Source organism: Rhipicephalus microplus, chromosome 9 (assembly GCF_043290135.1).
Source record: "Rhipicephalus microplus isolate Deutch F79 chromosome 9, USDA_Rmic, whole genome shotgun sequence".
Lineage (NCBI taxonomy): Eukaryota > Metazoa > Arthropoda > Arachnida > Ixodida > Ixodidae > Rhipicephalus > Rhipicephalus microplus.
This window is the reverse complement of record NC_134708.1, coordinates 28,242,217-28,248,849: the sequence shown is the minus strand read 5'-3', so window position 1 is coordinate 28,248,849 and position 6,633 is coordinate 28,242,217. Positions and strand designations below refer to the sequence as shown.

Sequence of the window (6,633 nt, the reverse complement as noted above, 5' to 3'; positions counted from 1 at the left end):
AGGTGGCCATGAACTTTTTCTAACTCCCCGTTACCACCAGATAGCTGCGCCAACGTTTCAATATCATATGGGGTGTATAACATTGAAACGTTGGCGCAGCTACCACATCCAGTACTGCGGGGAAAGCTGCCTTATCCGCAGTACTTGGACCAACTTTCTCACGCAACCGCCTTCAAACCACTAATATTGGTGCACGTTGAAAACTTATTGACAACCGCTGGTCAGCAGTCGTCGGTCATGGCGCGTCTTCTGCGTCATGCAAGGGAGAAACTAAAATGGGGGAGGGGTCTAAAGTTCCAGTTGACTTTCGTGTTACAAGTGGAAGTGATGTGGCAGCTTGCGCCTTCCCACGGCGCTCGCTCGCACTAAAAAAACGATGTGGTCGGCCTCTGAGACTGGGTGGTGGCGGGACCTGCCGGTGCGCACTCTCGGAGGACACGAGAAAGGAGGAGGCTGCCGAGCATCGCTCTCTCCGAATCTCGTCGCTCTCTCGGCTCCGAGCCGGGACGGACCGGGTGATTGCCTGTTGCGCTTGCGTCTTTTCATTTCCTCTGCGGCCTCCGCAAACGCGCCCAGAGACGCAGCGCAGGAACGGGTCCGTCCACTCGTCGGCATGTTTGCGCTGCGCTCACCGCGAGCTCCTCCGCTGTCGCACCACCATCCGTCGTAACCGCCCCGTGAACTCGCGCGCGCCGAGTGTCATGACCCAACGGCGGCACCGGACTGCATCGTCTTCGCCGTCGCATCGTCTTCGCCGTCGGTCGTTATCGTGTCGTGTCCAAGTGCGTTCCAAACTAGCGTCCTGACAGAACAAGCGTCAACCATCGCACCTGTACGCCCACTGGATGCAGTGCTCCCGTCGTGACTGACAGCTTCTCTTCGACCTCCAGGAGTGATTTTCCGTTGTACCGCACCAAACGACACGTTCCGTCTCTTTCTAATTCTCTCTGGTCAGTAGTGGTTTATCTTCTCTGTGTGTACAGTGACGAATCGACAACAGGTGTGTTTCAGTTTTGTGCGTGGTTGTGCTTTTTGTTGTCTGTCCGTTTCAGTTGCCGTTGTCGTTTTACTATTACGAAGAAAGTTTTCTTTCCCTTTGTTTCGGAGTCGCCTTGTGAACGCTGCGGACGTTTTGGGGGTGTTCCTTCAGTGAAGCCTGAGGTCCGAACGCCGTGTTCTTCCGGTTGTCGTCTGCCCCTAGTGAAACAGAAGACAAACAGAAGGCAGCTTTCGTTTTCGTCTGCTATTCCCCCCTCCGAGCAAATCTCACTGCATTCTCTGTTGGTTGACTTTTTTTTTCGCGCGTGTGCTTCGAGTTATCGCACCGTACAACACACACAGACAAGTGCGCGCTCGCTTACGTCACTCGGATTTCGTGTTCACCCCGAGACCACGAGCGTGGTGTGAACGTCTCCTGCGTCGTGCAACCGCGATCATCCGTCCACACCGACTGAATCGCCGGACGTCGGGAAGTTTTTTTTTTTTTCTTTCCGCTGCCGGCGTCGCTTGGACGTCGGACCTGTTGGATATTGATCGTCCGGGCCTGCCTTACCTGGGATCCCGCTCGGCGCACCTGTCCGTCGGGCCAACCGAGAGAACGCAGCAGCAGCTACAACGTGAGTGGAGCCGATTTTATGATTAGTTGCGTGCGTTCATGCCGCCGGACCGGTTTCAGCCCGTGGGATAGCCTGCTTGGTGTGGGCCCCCGTCTAGGCTGGCGCAGTCCTTTTTATTTTTCTTTCCACTCGAAGGCCCTACCTTGGTAGTCGACGCCGTACTGCGGCGCGCTTTGCTTTTACTTCGAGTCTCTTCCTGCGCAGGCTTTGCCGTGCGGCGCGTACGTAGATAGATTGGCTTTTGGCCGTGTTGTTATAGAGAGATGTCGTCTGCTGCTGCTTTTCGGCGGCATGCCTGCGCACAGAGAGGCATCGCGCACGGAACAAACCCCTTTGGCTTTCGTTTTGGGCGTCCGCTGAGCTCCCTGTAACTTGCTGTATACCTGCGTCTTTTTTTTTTTTTTTGCCTTTCTGCGTAAGCGTGCGGCGGGAGATAAACATTCTCCGGTGCGATGCGTTTAACCCTTCGCTTTTTTTCCCCCCATGCGGATGTCCGGCGCTTACAGCGCATGCGCCGGCTGCCATCGTCTTCTGTTTTATCGTCTTGCGTTTGGACAGGTCGTTCTTCGTCATGCTATCTTTCACTTGTGCTTCTGTTTTTTCCTCGTTGCGTACTGCAGAACGTCGTCTCCATGCGGGAGTCCGGCGAGTTTTTTTTTTTTTTGTCTGCCAGCGTCCGACGTTAAGCCTTTTTTCTTCTTTTTTGTGACGCTTGCTTCAGCGGAAGCCGGGGCTTAACTCTTTGATGCCAGCAGCGGAGAATCTGCATGCGCTGTGCAGATCCAAACGTGACCGTGAAATCAGTCTTAGATTGTTGTTTTTTTTTTGTCGAGGCTATGAGTCAGTCGCCCGAGGACTAAGCCTCGGTGTGGTAGAATGACAGGTCCCGGCTGGTGGCTGCATTGTTTTATTAATATTCGTTACGTCATGCCGCTGAACGACGCTTGCGTCTTGCTTCGTGTATCCGTCACCGGAAGACTTACGTCGGGTTTACTTTGTATCATATTGTAACTCTTCACCACAAGGAACCCGCGTCTGTATGCATGTGCTTGGAACGCTGAGAGCCGCTGATGATTTGCTGTTGCTGGGGTGTGTTTGTAACTGTTTTCGCTGGTTAAAGACAGGTGGTGTAGGCTTAGTCGGTTTAGAGGTACCGATAATTAATTGCAGGAGTGGCACAAGAAGACAAGTAGTATGTTACAGGGCGCAAAATATGGTGTGCGGTATTTTCGTAAAATATGGCGTAGCAACAACAACAAAAACAACAACAACAACAACAACAACAACAACAAAAAAGCGTAAACATAGCAGCTGGCACTGACTTTGCGCTTGAGTAATCTAGCCCGTTGTGTGCGACCAAAGGGATGGGCTGGCGCTGCTGAAAAAACAAATCAATATTCCCATTTATCGGCTTACGCTTCTTTATTTCTTTTCGCTTATTCTAGAATATTGTATTGGTACAGTTCTTGGGAACGAATGTGGCTGCGTTTGTTCGAATATTACTAACACACTATATATAAAATATGAATCATGGAAGTATTATGTCGAAATTTCTCATATAATATTTATAGAGACCCAGGGCATAGCTATCGAAAAAGAAATACAAAATGGACGGATCAAGCCAACTCGAAGAAATTGTAAATAACCCGAAGTTGATTTTTAAAAAATATTCATCATTTGCCGAAGCAGAAAACATGACATATTAAAAAAACAAAAACAAAGCAAACTAACTCCGCATGCCAAAGAACAGAAATTATAAAATAACATTAACTGACATTCTGCTAAATAGTCAAGTTATTTTCAAAACCACTCTGTGTGAATAGTGACAGTATGAAAAAAAAATGTTCTTACCTAAATGTTCATTGTTAAGTGAAGTTTTCGTTTGCTCTGCCAAATCTACAGAAACGAAAAATTTACAAATGTGTAAATTGTGCGCCGAAGCTAGATATCGAAGCTAAGCGGCATCTGTAGCAACATTCAATGTTAAACGGTATGACGCATAAACGCACGTGCTATGCGAACACGTTAAAATATTTAGGAGCGCCCGCGAAAACGTCGGACTTGTGTATTTGTGATATATTTAAGAACGACACACACCATAAATCTTATGGTGTGTGTCGCTGACACCATAATCCTTCTTTCCACCATAAATCTTAAATTCGCAATATTTTAAATATATGGCGTGTAGGACTGTACATTTTATTCATTAACTTTCTTTAGATTAAGTTATTTTTATTCATGGCGTACATGATTCTACATTTGATGCAGTAATTTTGCTGGATTATGGGGTTTCCAAGTATTTATGTGACAAATTTGAGTTTCCATACGAAAAGTTCGCTTCACACAGTAGACAGGGTGTTCAAACTAACGTTAAATAAAACTCGAGCCAATTTCGGTGCAGTGATTGAGTAAAAAGAAGCATTTTTGTACCCGTGTGTTTTGTTTAATGAAAGAAAGGTGCGTTTTAGATTAAAATATTCGGTGGATAATTTTTTCCCTATTAAACTGCACATGCAAATTCTACTTCAACAGTTGCACAAATTCAGTGCAAACAGAAATTCACGTGAAAACAGACGTAAAGCTTTGGAACATCAGAGGCAGTTTACTGACAGATCAGAGAAGCGAAACTATGCACAGTCACAGTCAAAATAAGCTGCATCTTCGTTGAGTCTAAATCGAAGCTGTTGTAAAGGCAATCGTGTGGGGGGAAAAAGTAAAGAAAGTTGGACAACTTAGTTAGGTCTTAAAGATCGAAACGAACCCAAATGTCGTTGCGCACACACGTCGGCTTCACAGACGAGGGCAATTATTTAGCCAACATTAGCGATGTGCCCAGCCGCTGCCCCAAAGGTCGTGGGTAAGATTCCGGTCGTGGCGGTGTACATATATATCCCCGAATTCGCGCATGCCGATGGCCTTCAGAAAGAACCCTTAAAAAACAGCGCTATTCTCAGTATCCGCTGCACATCGATGCTGTCTCCCATCACCAGTCGTGCGGCCCTTCAACCATTCACACATCGCTTAACATTGAGCGAAGAACCGCACGCATTAGAGTGTCCGAAACTTTTACCATACGTGGTCATAACACGTCATTTACAGTATCTGTGAAAAAAAAAATAAACAACCACGACAAAAGCACTTTCACTGGCTTGCAAAGCGATTTTAAACTCTTTTCCGTCGACGGGTCTTTCTTTCTTTCTTTCTTTCTTTCTTTCTTTCTTTCTTTCTTTCTTTCTTTTCATATCGGTCCTGCCGGTGAGCCATCATTATAAAACGCAGCGAGGATAGGATATTCCTAAATGATCAGCGGTGTCCAGCCATTTTGTTCCTGCCGTTCTCACCTGTGTGCGTAATCGCCGAGAAAAGCGAAATCTACGGCGAAATCGCCACGAACTCCGCTTTTCTCCTCTCGCCTCTCCCTGTGCCTTTCGCTGCAGAAGCCACGGAAAGTGCACGTGCGTCACACTGCTGGGAGGAGGAGGAGGAAGGGAACGAGAAAGTACGCGGGGACTCGCGTCGTGGGCGTCTTCGTAAACCATCGCCGCACAGACGCGGAAACGGCTTTCCTACTTTGTACGTGGTACATCCGCCATTCAAAGATACGGGAATCAAAAGTACACGACTACAGCATAGGCACGTGACCTTACAGAAAGCCATGGACGCAGATATCTGTGTACGTCCTGATGCCCGCTCGCCGTTTCATTCGTTCTCTCTTTCGGTTTGCTCGTTTGTTTGTATCTTTATGTATCTTTATACCGGACATTCTTGCTTACCCCTTTACGTACGCCCCCCCCCCCCTCTAACCTCGCGACGATTGCCCTTGACGCTCGTTCGCGTTGAGTCATTAGTGAGGGGGGAGGGGGGGGAGCGTCGAACGGACACAGCGATCATGATTTTTCTCTGGCTATGGTTGTGCGCGTGCGCGCCGGAAAGGCGCTTCCAGGCTTACTTCCTCTATAGCTATTATGGACGCGTGATCATCTCTGCCCGTCTCTCTTTTATTGCATTTTTCGACGGGAGGTCCCTGCTTTCTTTTTATTTCGAGACGGAAGGGCTAGCCCATAGTGTGTGCCGAAGTTGCGACAAACTCTTCCTATCTTTCTTAATCGTCAGAGGCCGGGTACGTATGGCGTCGTTCAAGCGGTCGTAGAGGAATAGTTTAACGCGAATGGTTTGTAACCTCCGAATATGGACGCTTTGCCTTTCATTGTGCGATCAGCAGTACTCTCTTCTTAATGCTTTTATTTGTTTGTTTCGAGGGCGGAAGTCGTAACAGATGTGGTTAGTCCACTGGCTTCGGTGAATGTGACTTCCTTTCTTTTCAAACGCGTGAGGATATCTCGCATATAGGCTTCTACGTGGAGGGCTCTGACTGTGCCGACATTATATATAAAGCCCCGTGCCTTGGAGCCGATTTGTATTGTACTCTTTCCCTGTCGTCATCGCCGGCTTTAGTGGTTATCGTGGCTGCCCATTACGGAGGTTTCTTAATGCGCCGGTTTCGTTCGTTCATGGCCGCGTTGTCAGTCGTGAGTCGGTCGTTGAAGTGTGCTTTTTTTTTCCTTTCTTGATAGCGTATTCTTCGAATGCTAAGAAATAAGTCTTTGTCTTTCAGTCGCGCAGCATTGAAGAAAGCAGTGACCTTGCTTGTCCGCAAAGGTTTCTGCCGTTCCATTGTAGGCGGAGATGCCACCCCGTTGAGGTGTCAAAGAAAATGTTGTCCCAGAGGCGTAACTCGTCACTAACTTGTCACTGTAACGTTAGATTGGTAGTTATTTTTTATTTTTTTATTTATTTTATAACACTGTCAACCCTCGCTTGAGGGTCATTACAGGGAGGGAGTACAATAGTACGTACAAACAGAAATCCAAAACAACTGACACTCAAATAGCAATGAACGAAAGAAACCAAAATTGGCAGTAGTTCAATTCAAACATGACTGAAATAAGCATCAATCTTTCTGTCAAAAGGTTGCACATCGGTACTATTAACAACATGATGGGGTAAACGATTCCAT

The 6,633-nt window shown here is 47.4% G+C and overlaps 1 protein-coding gene across 2 annotated transcripts in view; it reads left to right on the top strand.

The window, feature by feature from the left end:
- The first annotated feature begins 463 nt into the window (after positions 1-463).
- Positions 464-6,633, top strand: part of LOC119163642 (uncharacterized) — a 170,165-nt gene continuing 163,995 nt past the window's right edge. The window contains exon 1 of one of the 2 annotated variants that reach the window (XM_075873389.1): positions 464-950. The gene's annotated coding sequence lies outside the window, so the exon portion shown is untranslated. Of the gene's footprint in view, positions 1,617-6,633 lie in introns of both variants that reach the window. The other variant, XM_075873388.1, reaches the window with a different exon arrangement.